General features: G+C 38.5%; 1 long non-coding RNA gene across 1 annotated transcript; it reads right to left on the bottom strand.

Moving 5' to 3' along the window:
* Positions 1–2,607: 2,607 nt before the first annotated feature.
* On the bottom strand, positions 2,608–14,539 carry LOC135279354 (uncharacterized). Its single transcript, XR_010346622.1, has 3 exons — positions 14,382–14,539; positions 3,350–3,402; positions 2,608–3,024 (listed from the first exon to the last, which is right to left on the bottom strand). It is a non-coding gene; the product is annotated as an uncharacterized LOC135279354 (long non-coding RNA).
* Between the last annotated feature and the right edge of the window lie 1,865 nt (positions 14,540–16,404).

Raw genomic sequence — 16,404 nt, forward strand, 5'->3', positions numbered from 1 at the left:
GACTGATAACATGTTAATGATAACATGTAATGGTCTAGTGGAGATCTCACCAATGGCTTTAGCAATTTAGCAATGACATTGCTAAAAACCAGGGCTTCACCACTCTCCTGCATGCAACTGCAGTTAACTGGTGGCAACAGGGGACTATCATGATCTGGCATGGCCAGCCAGGGTTTTCTGAGATGGGAATAAACAGACACCAAAGGCTTGTTTTTTATTTCAGTTTCTAAATAGGATTAGAGTGAGAACAGGAATTTTTGTCTTGATATCGCTGGGCCCTAGAAATTGTCCAGCTTGACCCAACTGTAACTTGAATAATATGGTATTTTTCAAAGCCAGGCAGCTTTGCCAACAAAGAACACTTTCATCTGCCAGAGATCACGTTCCAGTTTTAAAACATCAACTACTGGCACTTTTTATAGAAACAAAATTGCCATTTTCTTTGGTACAATAAAACAAAACTTTCCATAACCATTTTCCCTTTGGAAATTATTTCACCCTGTTATCAGTTGTCTACTATGAAGGGAATTTGGGAGTGTAGTGAATTGTACTGTAGCACAATTTTTATGCAAAAAATACTGGCTGGTCCTTTGCAGATTTGTAGTTAAAGCAACTGAAAACAGAATTCTTCATGCAAAAACTGGCAACTCTAACAAGCAACAATACCAGCTTCATCTCTAAGGATTATGTCAATTTAAATAATGCACAGTAATTAACAGGCACTTTTTTTCCCCCAGCTTTTTATACTATTTGTAAGAGGTCATTCCTGTCACACTGTTCTTCAAGAAAAATTTTTAATTATGCATAATTCACAATGTGCTACTGATATCTGCTTGTCTTTATTTGTGTTATGTCTTTGGGATTCCTCAATGTCAGTGATGCAAAGAGATTTGTATTCAGAAGAAAGGGCAGAAAGCCTCATCTCAGTTTTTCTCATATCTGAGTTTATTCGTGTTTGCATAAGGAAGGAGGCTGTGCATGATGAATCATGTATCACACCTATTATCTCCTCTAAATATAGAGGGAAGAGAGCTGACAGCTTTAGCAAAGGTGGTTTGATACTCCTTAACAAGCCCTGGCTTTTCAAAATCATTCTACACTAGCATTTAAGAAACACATATTCCACTTTTGGGCCAACAGCACAAGCTCCCACACCCAAAACCTACAGACAAGTGATTTCTCATTTTGTATGTATTACATTGCACCATAGAGGAAATATATCTCCTTCCTGAGAAAAGCAGTTTCATAGTACTCACTCTTCCTTAATCTATTTACACTAGTTCACAAGCGTACTGCAGAAAACTTCGGTGTCTTTTCCTGTAAAAAAATTCATTTGCAATAAAAAGGATATTTAAAATTAAAAACTGCCTTAAATTCAGAGGCACAGACAGTTTGGAAGTTCCTGACCAGCACTCTTGTTTGTTTTCACCTCTCTGATCTCTCCAAATTTGAAGTTAACTCCATTCTCCAATCCTGCAGCCCTAATCTAATTGGCCATCGTTCTCACATTGCTATGGATCAAGTGGTTTACTTAAAGCTCCTCCTAATTTGGTTGTGCATGGAGGTTACTGGAATCAGCAGCACAAGTTTGCAGAGTTGCACCTCTGTGAATTGGCAGCAGAAATGAGGAGGTGTCAGCTTGTAAAGGCTTTTGATGACCAGATGATGAATCAGAGTCCCTGATCACAGTTCAGTCAGCCAAATTAATGTCATTAATTTGGAGAAAACTAACTCCTCCAGTTATTAAAAACCTTCCCTTGCCTCGTCCTTTCATGATAGATCTTTAATGTTGCCTTTCTGTCACTTTTATTTGTTGCCTTCCTAACCCTGATTACCAGAGGAGTGTGTACACTGTCAGAGCAGGCTCACTGGAAATGCCTCTGATCCATGTTTCCAGCTCCCTGACCTCTGAGGAATAACCCTTCCAAAATGTTCTCTCTGTCCTACTGGAGACATATTTCACTGCAGGTGTGTTGCAATGCATTTGCAAAGGGTAGGCCATGCTGTGCACCAGCCAGCCTGCTTCTAAGTTTGTTATCAAAGCCTCAGGAACTCATCAAGGCTATTGGAACATAAATTGCACTAAATTAAGAAAGAGGCTGAGAAACCAAATACCAAGACTACAAGAACTAGATAACAGAGGACTGTGAAACACCTGGACTGTAACCAATCATATACTCCAAGAAATGCAGGCAGAAAATGAATGAACAAGACAAAGGCACCAATCAAGAAGTGTGTACTTGGTAGTTTGTAGAATCTATAAATGTGTGTGTAATATAAACAATAAACAGCTTCTGCTTGATCCCATTGGTCACTTGTACAGGAGTCCTGGATCTCCTGCAATGCAGGGGTACCAGACTCCTCCACAAATCCATACCAACACACTGAGACTGAAGGGTTCAGGGTGGGCTCTCCAGGCTCAGGGGAACGGAGTTAGCCCCAGGATTTTCACAGATCTGTAAAGATTGTTCTTTAGAGCTTCAGGTGCTTCAATCAGGCTGCAGGGAACAGGTGACCAGAGTCACACTGCTCTGTCCTGTCACTACAGTGACACAAGAAAGCCTTACCAGAGCACTTCTGATGAGACAACTGGGAATGCATGGAAGTCCTCAAATTAACTCTTGAGTGAAAGAACTGGCTTTGCACTTTCTTAGCTGCATGGATAGAATCTCCAGTGGGGAAGAGAAGTTACACTTTTTACAGAAAAGCAGGGTGACACATTTCTGTCCCTGCCATGACTAGACATGGCACTCAGTGCTCTGGGCTGAGTGATAAGGTGAGGATTGGTCAAAGTGTGGACTCAGTGATCTTGAAGGTGTTTTCTAACCAAAAAGATTCTGTAGTTCTGTGACCATCGTGGTCTTAAATACATATGAGAAATTTTCATAATTATCCTGTTCAGACACAGTTTAGCATCACCGTGTGCCAGTGTGATTCCTGAAGATTCTGTATGTCTCCTCCATTTGGGTAAGAACAAAATCCAGCATTCTTCCTGTTGAATTGGTGAGTGCAGGCCTAGTGAATCTATATTTTAAGAAAAAAAAATAACAGAGTGAAACAGTTGCCCAGAGAAGCTGTGGCTGCTCCTGGATCTCTGGAAGTGTCCAAGATCAGGTTGGGCAGGGCTTGGAGCAACCTGGGATAGAGGAAGGTAGACAGGGGATGGGACAAGATGATCTTTAATGTCCCTTTCAACTCAAGTCATTCTATGATTTATTTTAAAACCGAGGTGTGATTTTGTGCTTAAACTGCACAGCTGGAAGGGACGTGGAGATTATTACTGGTGTTAAAGCATGTCACTTTGTAAATACACCAAGATGGTAAATATCAATTATTTCAGAGTGTTTACCTTCAGCTGGAGATCTGCTGTCACATATTGGTGCACTCCAGCATGTCTGTTACCTTGAGGGCAAGGGAAAGTGATATTAAACACACAACTCACACCTGCTTTTTGTCTGGCTCCTCATCCATTTTATGAGTGATCAATACTCCCAGATACACAAATCCATGCCAGGACCAAATCACATCTGAGAGAGGCAGCACCATTTTGTTATTAGTGAGGATCACAAAAATTGTTCCTCATTAAATTCTATACACACACTCAACACCAACGAGTTGAGATAATCACATCGAGATGTGAAGTCTCATGATCAGCCCTGTGTGTTTATAACCATCAGGCTGAGCTGTGTTTGAAGGGTGATGGAGAGGGGACAGTGGCCTTCCCCTCTGCTTCAGGAAGAACAGCTCAAGGAGATCTGAAACACCAGTGCCCTGGATATCAGAATATTAAGTATAATACTGTTAGGGAGGTGTCATATAAAGTCATACATTTTTAAATCCAGTTCTTTAATTATTACTGTAGGTTTGGAGCAATAGGTTCCAAGGACAAAGCAATGACTTGAAGCTGTGAAAGCCTGCAAATGGATCAGACATCATTTGTTTTTCAAACCTTTTGAATAATCAATTACAGGAAATTCAATTTCAAATTGAATTTGGACTAAGAAGTATGTTTGAGCAACAGAAATTTCTGGAAGTTCAGACCATAACTAACCCATAAAAAATTTAAACAATCTTATTAATTTATGTGTAGAAAATAAAACTATGCTGTGGTGGTTTTTTTGCTTTTTGAAAATAATGAGAATTATATTTTTGCAGTACAAATATTAAAATAAAAGTTCTAAAAGAAAATCTAGACTATTCTCTGTCCCATGGGGAAAAAAAAAACCTTTATGGAATCTATTTCTGAGGTAAGTAGGGTAATTGTTTGCTAGAAGTGATGACATTCTGTAAGAGTCCAAGATAATTTCTCCAGCAAAACGTACCTGGAGCAATTATTTTCCTAATATCCTGCTTAACTTTCTACATCATCACTCCCAGTCTCCCAGTGAATCTTCAAAGTTAGTTAGTGGGCCACTGAAAAATACTTTCTGGACATGATTCTCTAGGGTACTTTATAACAGTTTTTTTCTAGAGTATATTTTTGACTTACCAATGAGAATATCCTGCTGTTAGATGGAGTTACATGTTTTATAAAAAATGAAGATCTATAGAATATCTAATACCTCACACATATCACTAAAACACTGATATAAAAGAAATGGTGGTGTTTTGACATGATTTCTTTCATTATTCTGTTCTGTCAGTTCTTTCACTAATTGTGTGTGTTTAGAAAGAGATTATTTCATTATTTGTTCCCATCTCATTCATAAGCACAGGCTCTCACTTTCACATCTTTCTTAAAATAGCCAAATACCTTCTCATTTTGCACTCTTTTGGACCTTTAGCCATCCCCTGTTCAAAGGCAGCCCCGGTGCCTCCAACAGCTTCAGTCAATCCTCTCAAGCAGTTGGAGTGAGTGTCTCCCAGATCAGCTGATGTGTAAGCACCCAGCACACAAGAGTCTCTGCTCTGATCTTTCCCTTTACCACAAGTCTTTTTCCTTTGACATTGTTAGTTCCTTTAAAATTATCACAGCACAGCTTTATAGTTAAGACTGATGCAGAAGAGATATTAACACTCTGACCTTCTAAAAACACCCGCTGTAACTCCTTTTCCTTCTCATCTGAGGAGCAGATCAGCTCTTCCCTTCATTTCTCTCTAACTATTAATGTACTTACAGAATCCTGCCTTTTATTCTTTCTGTGACTTGTGAGCTCTACCAGGTCTTTTGATGTTTTGCTTATATTTCTGTGCTATTTTTTAATACACTCTTAATACATTGACTTCTGTTCTATTTTCTATAGGTTTCTTTCTCATCATCAAGTCATTGAAAAATTCGTTATGTAGCCAGCTTGGTGTGTCACTAATCTTCCTGTGCCTTTGTTTTTTAGGAGAGCTTTTTCTCTTTTCTTTTTTTTTTTTTTTTGCTAGTCTTAATAGTTCTTCCTTAAGTAACTGTCAACCCCTCCAGAATCCCTTTTCCCCTTAGACAGCAGATTTTACCTTGTGATCTTTTGAGCTTACTTACTAAAGCTTCAGTTCTACTTTATTTATTCACTATTTTTCTAGCTCTTTTCAAAAAATCATCCATTAGAAAACTTTATTCTCAATCAGGTCTAGTCCATGGAGTTTCCAAATTCCTTTGATCACATGGTCAGCCTTGGCATTAAATAAAATCCCAAGAGATGTTGCAACACACAATGTTGTGGGATTGCCTTCTCTTGGAATTTTACATCTTTGTACAATTTGCAGGATGTTTTTAGCCACTCATAGCAGAATAAAGTGTCTGATGAATAGGAATAGTCCCACATTGTCTCATGTGCAAGAACTACAATGGTGAATGGGCTTTATCCATGAAAACACCCAAAAGCAAAAGTTTTGAAGATTGATGAGCCTGGGATGATCCACAAGATCAAAAGCCTCAGCTCTTTTAGTTTCATATTTCTCATGGAAAGACTTGCAAAGGACAGAGTCTCCCATAAACTGGTAAAGTGAGAGACACACATGTCAATAGAATCCACAAATTCTGTACGGAATATTTGCTGTTCTTGCTCATTCTATCAGATTTTGTAAACCACAGGCACTCATTGTGTTTGGTTACAGCACACTGCTGATTCAGTCAGGAGCAGCACAAGAGGAGAGTAACTAAATCCACTGATTTTAAACCATGAATGCTACAAAATAACTATTTTCCACCTGGAACAGGCAGACAATATGCAAATCAATTAAAATATGCAGATGCTACAGTCTATGATTACAGTAAGTGGCTATTGAAGACCATCACTGTAAAAAGCTACCAAAATAAGTGTTTAAATGATCTTTTTTTGTGAAATTAAGTTGTTCTTTAGTAAATTGACAGAACTGACAACTAATGTACTCTTAATCAAGTATGTAAATGTAACAAGGACCATATAGTACCCTGCTGGTTGAAATGTGATTTTTGGTACCATGCAGGCCACTTAATGTTGTAAATTTTCATAGGAAGGTCTTGGCTGTATTTTCCTTCAGTGTTAATGAACTGCAACATCAGAACTCAGCTAGTAACAATACCAATATAACCTCATTTCTCTTCCTATCATGCCCCTGTCAGAACACAGAGTGACAGTCACGAGGAAGTATTCTGTATATTGATGGGAGTCCATGGTGCGGAATTTCTTTCCAGAGAAGAAATTAGGGAGGAGTGTGAACTGTATATTTTTGTTAGATGAAGAATATGGTAATGATGGTGGAAATAAAATATAGAATCAAACAAAATCCCCTGGATTTTATATGAGATATATATATATTTCTATACATATATATATATATAGACTATTCACAACATCACCTGATTATTTTTTTCCCTGTCCTGTGTAGCCTTAGATTTTTTCCCCCTTCTTTTTAGGATAAGTTTTGGTCAGGCCAATAATTAATAAGAACTCACACAGCAACATTTACATCCCAAATGCTGGGCACTTACTTCTCTCAGAACACACTGATAAGTATCTACAGTGTACTAAACAACTAATAACCCCCTATGAGGATGAGAGCAATCATTTTTCTACTATCAATAATCAGCTACCTCTCAGAAAACGAAGAAACCTCCTGTTATCAACATTCTAATCTTCTTGGAGAAGAACCAGAAATGCTGATGTTGATTCATCATAACCATGAGTAAAAACTCAAATAAGCCAAATAAATCTGCAGAAGGTGTAAAAGCAGGAGAGGCTCTTTTACATATTCTGCGTTGCAGTGTGTTGCAGTTACAAAGTTAATGAGGGTGTTAATTCTCTTGTTTTACTCAGTATCTGAAAGGCAGACAAAAAAAGAGGTAACAAAAATCTACATTGTGCTATGTGTAAAGCATTCAAAATTTGCACCAAGAATTAGATTGCCTTGTTGCCTTTAAAAGAGATTTCCTAATTAAGGCTCTCCAAGTCAAGGAAATCAAACTTTTCCAAGCTGCATTCAGTCCCTGCTTCACTAATCCAAAAATGAAATTAAATTGAACTAGGTGTTGAATGAGATGAAATGAAACTGGCTTAAAATGCAAAGGCTATCAAAATGTCAAGTGCTGTGAAAGCCAACAGGCTCTGGGTATCTCAAGTGGGGAGACAAAATACGGAATTTATGCATGGAAGTTTAATTATCACATCTCTGAATTTTACGGACTTGTTTTCTCAAAGCTGATACTCCTTAACAAAATCTCTTTCAGATGTGTGCACATATATACATCTTTAAAAATAATGTTTATTTTTTACTTATTTTTTGTGGTTAAAGTTCTAAGATCTAAGCAGACAGCAGGAAAAAAGTGGAAATCAAAAGAAAGAATGAAACAGAGCAGCAGTGTAGATATGTAAAAGGGAAAAAATAAAGGTAGTCCAGATCCCTAGGTATATAAACCACTACTGAATTTGGCTTCCACCAAGCTAGGCCAATTAACACAGCTGAGAGTCTATATCAGATTAGGGTGAAAATACATCAGGTAGCACAGTGGATTTTTTTTTCTTATTCTACTCAAGAATTACTGGTAAATAGCTAATTACCTTGTTTAAAAATGCTTCCAGTAATGGGCACTAAAATTGTCCTCAGCTTGAGCAGCAAGAGAAACAAATAATTACTGCAAAGCAACCAACTCCAATGGCTGGAACCTGAATTAAAGGAAAATGACCAGCTGGCACCAGCATGGATATCACCACTTCATCATCATGCACTGCTCATGCCGCTGAGGAAAAGAGATCAGAAACACAGGAGGGAAAGACAGGAGATGTTGCTTTGTTTTGTAGCATCAAACAATGAAATCTTCAGCAAACTCCACCGAACTAAACTAAGCTGAAAAAAATATAACTGGCTTCTGGTTCAGTTGTGGACTGATTAAATGAAATTTAGGTAAAATTACATACATTTGGAAGCTTTCCAGGTTTCTCAAATGAAACCCATAGCTTCCATTTCCCAGTATGGAATTCAAACACCAAAACCTTGCTTTGCAATGTCAGTGAAGTGCCATTCTGCAGCACACTGGTGTCAAAGTGGTAAAAGTTCTTTTGGCATCAGCAAAAATTAAAGAAGGGTTTACCCCACACTTTAAAGCAAAATTTTTATACACTAGCTTGGATATCAAAATCCACTGCAATGCAATTAGGTGGGACTGAGGTACCAGAGAGGAGATTGTTTGGAAAATTAAGAAGCATTTTTACACTTTTTGTGCAGCTGAACATGGAGTTAAAGCAGAGGAGCAGGAAGGTACAGATCGATGTCCTGCAACCATGAGGTAATAAATTGTTTGAAACAGAATCATCCACTGGGCTGCAGCAGCCACTGTGGTCACCCTGGGCAAAGTGAAAAGGTTCTGGAGCAATAATTAGCATGAGACTAGCTCTTCATTCCCACTTTCATTTTCAAGTTATTTAGCACATGCCTATATAGCCACAATTCCACTGCAGTAAAATGCTACCAAACATCAACACAGTCAATAACAGCAGGAAATGCGGAAACCTGCTGGAATTTCAGAATCCATTCTGAGCAGATGGGGCAGAGAGGCTGTGCAGTCTGGGGACATTGCAGAGCCACAGGGACACTCTGCTGTGCCCTGTGCTCTGGGATGGCCCTGCTGAAGCACCTAACTGAAACCAGGACATTCCTAATCAAAGGTTGACAGCCGATAAAATCAACATTTGAGGACGGAAAATTGGGCTACCAGAAAACCACGATCTGTAAATACAGTTTTAATTATAGAACACTGCAGTGGGCCTGAAGTCTTCTTGGTCACGTTGAAAAATCAGAAAAGCAGAAACTCAGGCTTGGAAGGGTCAGGTTAAATAAGCGAAAAAAACCCCAAACAACAAAAACCACTCCAGCACTAATTCACTGGGAGGATAGTGCTGCCTTGGGCGAGGCTGTCCTTTCAGGTAGTGAAATCACCAGTCACAGAGTTTCTTAAACCTTTGCTAGACAGAGCTATTGACCTCATCCAGCAGCTGGCTCATAATAATTTTTCTTCAAATAGCAAGTTGGCCTTGCTGACCTGTGGGGCTGCAACCCAGGTAACTCTGCTACCACTCTATAACAAAGTTAATCCTTTTCTCACAAGAACTGAGAACTTTTTTTTCCCTCACAAGAACTTCTGTGTCACTAACAGAAAACAATAGTACTTCAATAACTTTGAGTGGAGCCAGCTGTAGTGAAGCACTCGAGAAGACTTACTCTGAAGCAGATTTAATTAGAAATTGAGAAGCACAAAGCACCTTATACCTTACAGCCAAATACAAGAACCTAATAGAAAGGTACAGGGGTGAGAGAAAGGAGAACACACAGGGATCTGAGAATGACCCCAACAGTCTTCTTATTTATCAAGACTTTAACACTGAGATTCTTCTCAGTAGAACTAATCTCACACCTTTAGCCACAGACTTTTCTAAATCCAAATTTCTTATAGAAAAAAAAATAAAAAACACCTTTGTGGTTTCAGATTAGAAAGAGCCTTGTGCTGCTTTCTGCAAGGTTTCAGAACTTTGGGAGTGCCCAGTTCTGACCCATCACTGCTGGTGAGTTATGTCCTCACAGAAGTAATTTTCAAGGATAATGTAGCTGGACCAGAGCTAAATTTCTATCATATTGTAGGCTGCTTAACAAGGATATTTTCTGTAACTATACTGAGCTGCCAATGGGTAATATCTCAAGCTAAAACTAGGACAATTTAAAGGGGAATGTTATCCTGATATAATGTGGTTCTGTTAAAGTATTTGTCATGTTTAACCACAGGTGAGAGGCATAATTTCCAATGAAATAATAACTTGTGAGAGCATAACCCAGGGAAACCTCTGCCAACAATCTGAAATTCACATCTGCTCCACAGTTTCTGCTGAGCTGGGAATCTTATCCATTAGACTTGGAATGTTATTTAATTGGTTCTTTTAAAGGAAGGCCTGTTGTATTGTATTTTCCCTTGTTTTGCTTCTTGTATATTCTATTATATTACCTAGTGAAAAATGAGCTGGTTGTCTGAAATTCTTAACTTGCCTGAAGTTTTGTCATAATACTTGAAATTTAACATGCTGAGAAAGACTGGTGTTTATATTGTTAACAGTCACATTCCTGCTTCTTGAGAGGACTGTTTACAGGGAACGCTTCATACAGTTGCAGTCTCAGTTCTCTATAATAGAGAGTTGGTAACAATTTTAAGTGTTCCTAATATTAGGACTCCTAAAATAACTTCTTCATTCTTCACCCACACACAGAAAAAGCAGGAATTTCCTCACACTTTGCCTGTTTCTGGTCACATGGCTGTTGATAAATACAACATTAAATATATAGAGCATCTGAAGAGAACCTGCTGCTCAGAGCACAGCCAACTGTTTGTGTCTGCAGAAACACAAAGACAGGTTTCCTTGTGACCTTCCAATTGCAAACACTCCTATCCTGTGAGGGGTTGCATCACTTGCTGCTCAGTAGATCTTTCTGAGTGGTGGCATAAGAACTGTTCAATGGCAAATAGCAAACACTCAGTAAAAAATAAAACCTTAAATTCAGCAATAGTTGGCACTCAAATGTTTAAAACTCTTACACTGTCCAAAATTTTCACAACTGATCATGACATAGTAGAACTGCTCTTGATAAGGAATTGTATGAGCACAAATACAATCGATGGCAAAAATCCCTCAGGCAAAACCCTGCAAGCTGTACTTGGTATTAAATCTTAACTGGGCTAAAAATTCAAACTATGTTTGCTAATTCAGATTGTTTTGGTCAAAGGCTCTATTTGTATCACTTCAGGTACAGCCAGCATGAACAAGCTATTCCTTTGGTAACCTCAGAGCTGTATTATATTGTATTTTCTCACCTTATTTGAAATGAAGGAACAATTCATCCTCACAATACCTCTTCAGGGCAGCAAGATGGGTTCCACTGGAGGGGGAGAGGAGCACTTGGAAGTGTTTGTGTAAGAGAATTGTTTTGTCACTATTCTGTTTATCTGCTACCATTTTGAGAATAATTGGTGACCTCTTCTCCTTCCTGGGGAGGGGACACAGAGAGGGGCACAATGAGTTCTTCTCCCTGGTGCCTTGAACAGATGGTTCAGAGAGGCTGTGGAGTCTCCTCCCTAGGGATATTTCCAGAACCCTCTTGTTGGATCCTTGGTTGCTGAGAATTTTAGACTTCCTGTGCTGACAGTCACTGACATCCCCAAGAGAACACTGCATTTGACCTGAGGCCATTGAGAAGGCTTCCAAAATTGAGTGCTAGAACTGGGATTGTGGGTGTGGAATTGAATAGAAGTGTGTAATATCACCTGGTGGAAAACTTAGAGTTTTAGGGTTTAGAATATAGTAATATATATAAAGCAAGGTGGAGGTTTTAGGGAGGAGGTTGGTCCTTCTTATTCACCTTCTTCACCTTCTTCTCCATGGGCTTGAGTGGTTTTGTGTAATTGGATAAAAAAGTCCCCATTGTAGGGCATAGTTGGTTATTGGTTTAAAAGTTAAAATAATTTAGGTGTCATTTCTTAATTGGACAGTTTATCCTTAAAGGCCTTATAGAGAGAGAGCTATGGCTCCATATTTAGTTTGTTAGAGTGAAGTGCTGTAGAACTCAGGGTTTGTGAGACTGTGACATGGATAACAACTAATAAACATCTGAGTCCCAACGAGAAATACCGTCTCACACATTTAATCCTGACCCTGGCAAAAAGAAGTTAAGACTCCAGACCCTCTGGGCACACTGCTGTGCCCTGTGCTCTGGGATGGCCCTGCTGGAGCAGGGAGGTGGCACCAGAGCAGCCCCCGTGGGCCCCTCCAGCCTGACCCAACCTGTGAATGGTGACAGGACACAGGGGAACAGTTCAGAGCTGCACATTTGGAGATTTAGACTGGCTCTTAGGAGGCAGCTCTTCACCCAGAGGGTGGTTAGCCATGGAATGGCTTCCTAGAGAGCTGGTCAGTCCCCAGGTCTGCCAGGGCTTAAGAGGCCTTTGGACAAGAGTAGTTCTATGTCCCTGCCAGCTGGAGTAGGATGTTCTATTAGCAATCCAATCTAATGGATATTGACACCAACAATGAAGAGAGGATCTTTATGAAGATAACAAAAATCTAAATCTCCAAGCCATTTGTGAATTATAAATAAAGCACAATGCACTATAATAAATTGTCATTCCAAATCCCACTGACTATGGTGATAAGCAAATCCATGTTAACTCTAAAGTCTAATATAACCCTCAGTCAAACACAGCATTTAGGTGAGTGGTGGCTGACACAGATGTGCAGACCATTCTTGTTAAAAGCAACTTAAAATATTAAATGTATACATTTAATATTTTAGATTACATTTGAGATTACAATTGATTACATTACAATTCTAAGATTTGAGAATTTTAATGTATTCTTTCAGTTGTAATGAATTATTTCAAAATACCATTTAACCTTTTGCACTAAGCAGTGTTCCCCAGCTTTCCTATCCCTTCAATGCATTAATATCATAGAATCATTAGTAACAATGCATTAAAAACAAAATGAAAACCACAAAGCCAGGATTTGGGGAACATTTTATCAATGCAAGAGATTAAGATTTAATCATATAGCTTTCACTTTCAATTATAAATAGTGATTATAGAGGGTTTGTGCCCTGTATATTGCACACATACAAAAGGACAGCACTACTATCTCATTTCATAAAAAACTTTGAATAAATGGTGATTTGGAAAATAATTCAATTGGCCATAAAGTAATTGATTACAGGAATGCATGTTTCTATGCAAATCTGATCAGATCTACAAACTGTTCTGTTCTGTACCCAGTTCAGCTCCAAAGCAAAAGCAGAGCTGATGTGAAACATTTGAGTTCACATGGTTAAACAGCTGATCAATTTGTCCCCACTGTTTTTGAAACTGGCAGCTGATAAGTGGTAAATAAGATACTCAAAATAATAATTTTAAACATATCAGTTATAATTGCACACATGTAACTTGAATAGTCATAACATATAGTTATTTGACACTTAGGCTCAGATTTCTTAAACACAGTTATCATCCACACTCCCACAATTTCAGCATTTCTTACTGGTTTTAATGTATAAATACACACAGAACTACATTAATTAATCCTTGATATTATGTTTTTCTGTAAGTGGTTTTAACTTGGTGAGCTCCACTATTACCTTTCATGTGTGTACTTAACAAGCATTCAGAAATAAATTTGAAAGACATTCCCATTTTTATTCCCCATGTTGTTTTGCTTTAAAAAAAAAAACCAAACAAACCTGACACTAAAAATCAATTATCAATACCTCCTATCTCACTTTTGCTTACAAATATGACTAATAACACCTGAATAACAAGAGGTGTGGAAGACTTGACCTTGCATTCACAGAAGTCAAGCTATGCTTTTTGTAATGCTTTAATTAACACTCCCTACATTAACAAATGCCCTCATTTTCTGCAGTACTTATTTAATTTCCCAGGCAGTGAGTAAAAGCTGCGGGTATTTGATACCAAACAAAACTGGGCTACGCTATTTTGTAATTGCATTTAGGTAACAATTGAGTTGTTGATGCATGAAGTGGAATAAAATCCTATTTTCTCATTAAACCAGCTGCATCATCTCTATAAATTAATGGTCACTAAGAAAAAGCCTAAATTCAAAAACCCACACTGAATGATGGTAAAAGTCTGATTCCATTGTGCACAGAGGACTGAGGAATGAGGATAAAAATTATTCTTTTTAAATTACTGTTAGTTTTGATTGGGGTTTTTCTAGGTGTCTGTACATGTGTGAATGAGATCAACAAATAAAGGTAGGAAGGAGATGCTGTTTTTTGGGAGAAGGGCAGGAAGGAACACAAGGATTCCTGGTGTCTGTGTGAGAAGGGAACCCTGCTTTGATGGGAACCAGCACTACAGTGGACACCAGAACCCTGCAGACTCCAAGCTTAGTCCTTATTCCCCAACAGGCTCTTGGGGAATTTTTACTCACCAAAACCCTCTTGCAAACAACCTTTTACTCTCCAAGAAGTGTCAGAAAATTCCTAAAGTGCCTGGCACAGAAACCCTAATGAGCTGCTGGGGAAGTTCAGGGCTGTTCCCTGCTCCGGGAAGAGGGATCCTTGCTCTCCAATTCCCAATCAACGATCTCCTGCCACCCCACAGCCACAGCTGCCTCACAGACCCCAGACTAAGCAGCAGCTGCTTCCAGTTTGCCATCTCAATGGCTCTGTGCTGGGCACGCTTCAGGAATTCCCTCTGCTATGGTAACAACATTTAACTTTCCAGATCAGAGGAAGGCAGGAGCATCAAACCTTGGAAGTCCAGGATCTCCGTGCTAAGATGGATTTCCTTCCAGGTCTAACGGCAAAAAACAAGCAATGCAGAGAAAGACCACCCATGGAACTTCAGAGTTGAATATAACGTGCTGGGTGAAGCCTGAGTACCCTTAAGAAACTCTCTCCAAAAGTGCCAAGCGTTCAACAGCTAATTGTTCCTGTTTGTCACTAATTAACCAATGACTGGATAATTGACTGCTGCATGTGAGAACTCCGTGTGAAACTTCAATGATAACATCATGGCCTTTCAGCACAAGCTAATGCAAGATTTTACAAGAATTCAGGATTAATCCCAGAGCCATCATCAGAATTCCCTTTGGATTAATGCTATTTACTTTAATTCCAAAGGTTTTTTTCCAGCTGTAAACTATGACACAATATTTCTGTAAAAACTGGTGTTGGTTGCTGTGCACAGGAATTCTTAATTGTCGTGGGTGAGAGTATAATTCTTTGTGATCATAATTATGGACATAACTACACTGTGACAGTGCAATAAGGCTCTCCTGCTTAAATTGATTTAAAAGAACTAAATATCCCTGAGGATAAAAAATATTACAGCAGTCTTCCTATATTACTCTGAATTTGTAGAATAATTAAGGAAATCAGATTGTACCTATCCAGCCATACTTCAAAATGAAAAAAAAAGTGAGCATTCAACTAATTTAATTTAATTATTATTTTTAAAGATGTATTCAAGTGATGATAATATTTCTACTTTGGAGGATTTCAACCATGGATGAATTCATGATTAGCTGTGGATGATGTCCTTGGATCAGCTGTCATGATCAAGAGCTATAAGGTATATTTATGAATATGAAGGTAGAAGCAGGTTCCCATGTAATTTTAATACAGTCGTATAACACAGGCTTAAACTTTTATTTGACCCTCAAAAATCCCAAACAAAAAACCAACAACCAAAAAGCCCCAAAAATAAAAACCAGCAGGAAGTTTAGTTGGAAGCATGTGTCAAATGCACATAAGTCCTAATCCTGAACTCCACCAATACAGGATTTTTTTATGCTCAAAATAATGTCAGGAGATCTGGTCCTCCTAGATCCTGAATTTGTGGAGCAAGAACTGTGCCAGACTGATATCTACCAAGGCAAATCACTCAGTAGCTATCCAAAAAGCACAAGCCAATCAATAAGTTTGCCCTCTAAATTCTTTAACAACCCAAACTGATGAACTATATAAATACTAAATTTTATCCTTCTGTAAAAAGGATTTAAAAACTGCAGGTAGTTTTCTTTATGCATCATTTGATATGTACATAACATTTCACCTGCTTTTATGTAGCAAGCAAAGGAAGCACCCACAGAAGCATCTTGGAGTACAGATGATGGTGGGAAGGGAAAAAAGGTTGAAAATTCAAGGCTAAAGCAAGATAAGGGCTCCACTACCCTCATTTAGATCATATTCAGCTGCTGTGCAGCTGCACAATAACGGAGCAAGATTCAAAAATCTAAGTAAATGGAAAATGGAATCTTTTGTGGATATACAAGAAAAAGAGCACAAGCATGTTTTAATTTGCATATAGTCTAACTCTCCCTCTTTTACCAGAGATGCCTCCACCTTCTCAAGCACTCTCTGAAGAAATTTAAAAAGCAGGTTCTGTCCAGTTTTTCCAGACATGCCACTGTGTGATACACATCTCTCTGTTAGATGGATGCATTTGTC

The sequence above is a fragment of the Passer domesticus genome, chromosome 12 (genome assembly GCF_036417665.1).
Source record: "Passer domesticus isolate bPasDom1 chromosome 12, bPasDom1.hap1, whole genome shotgun sequence".
NCBI lineage: Eukaryota > Metazoa > Chordata > Aves > Passeriformes > Passeridae > Passer > Passer domesticus.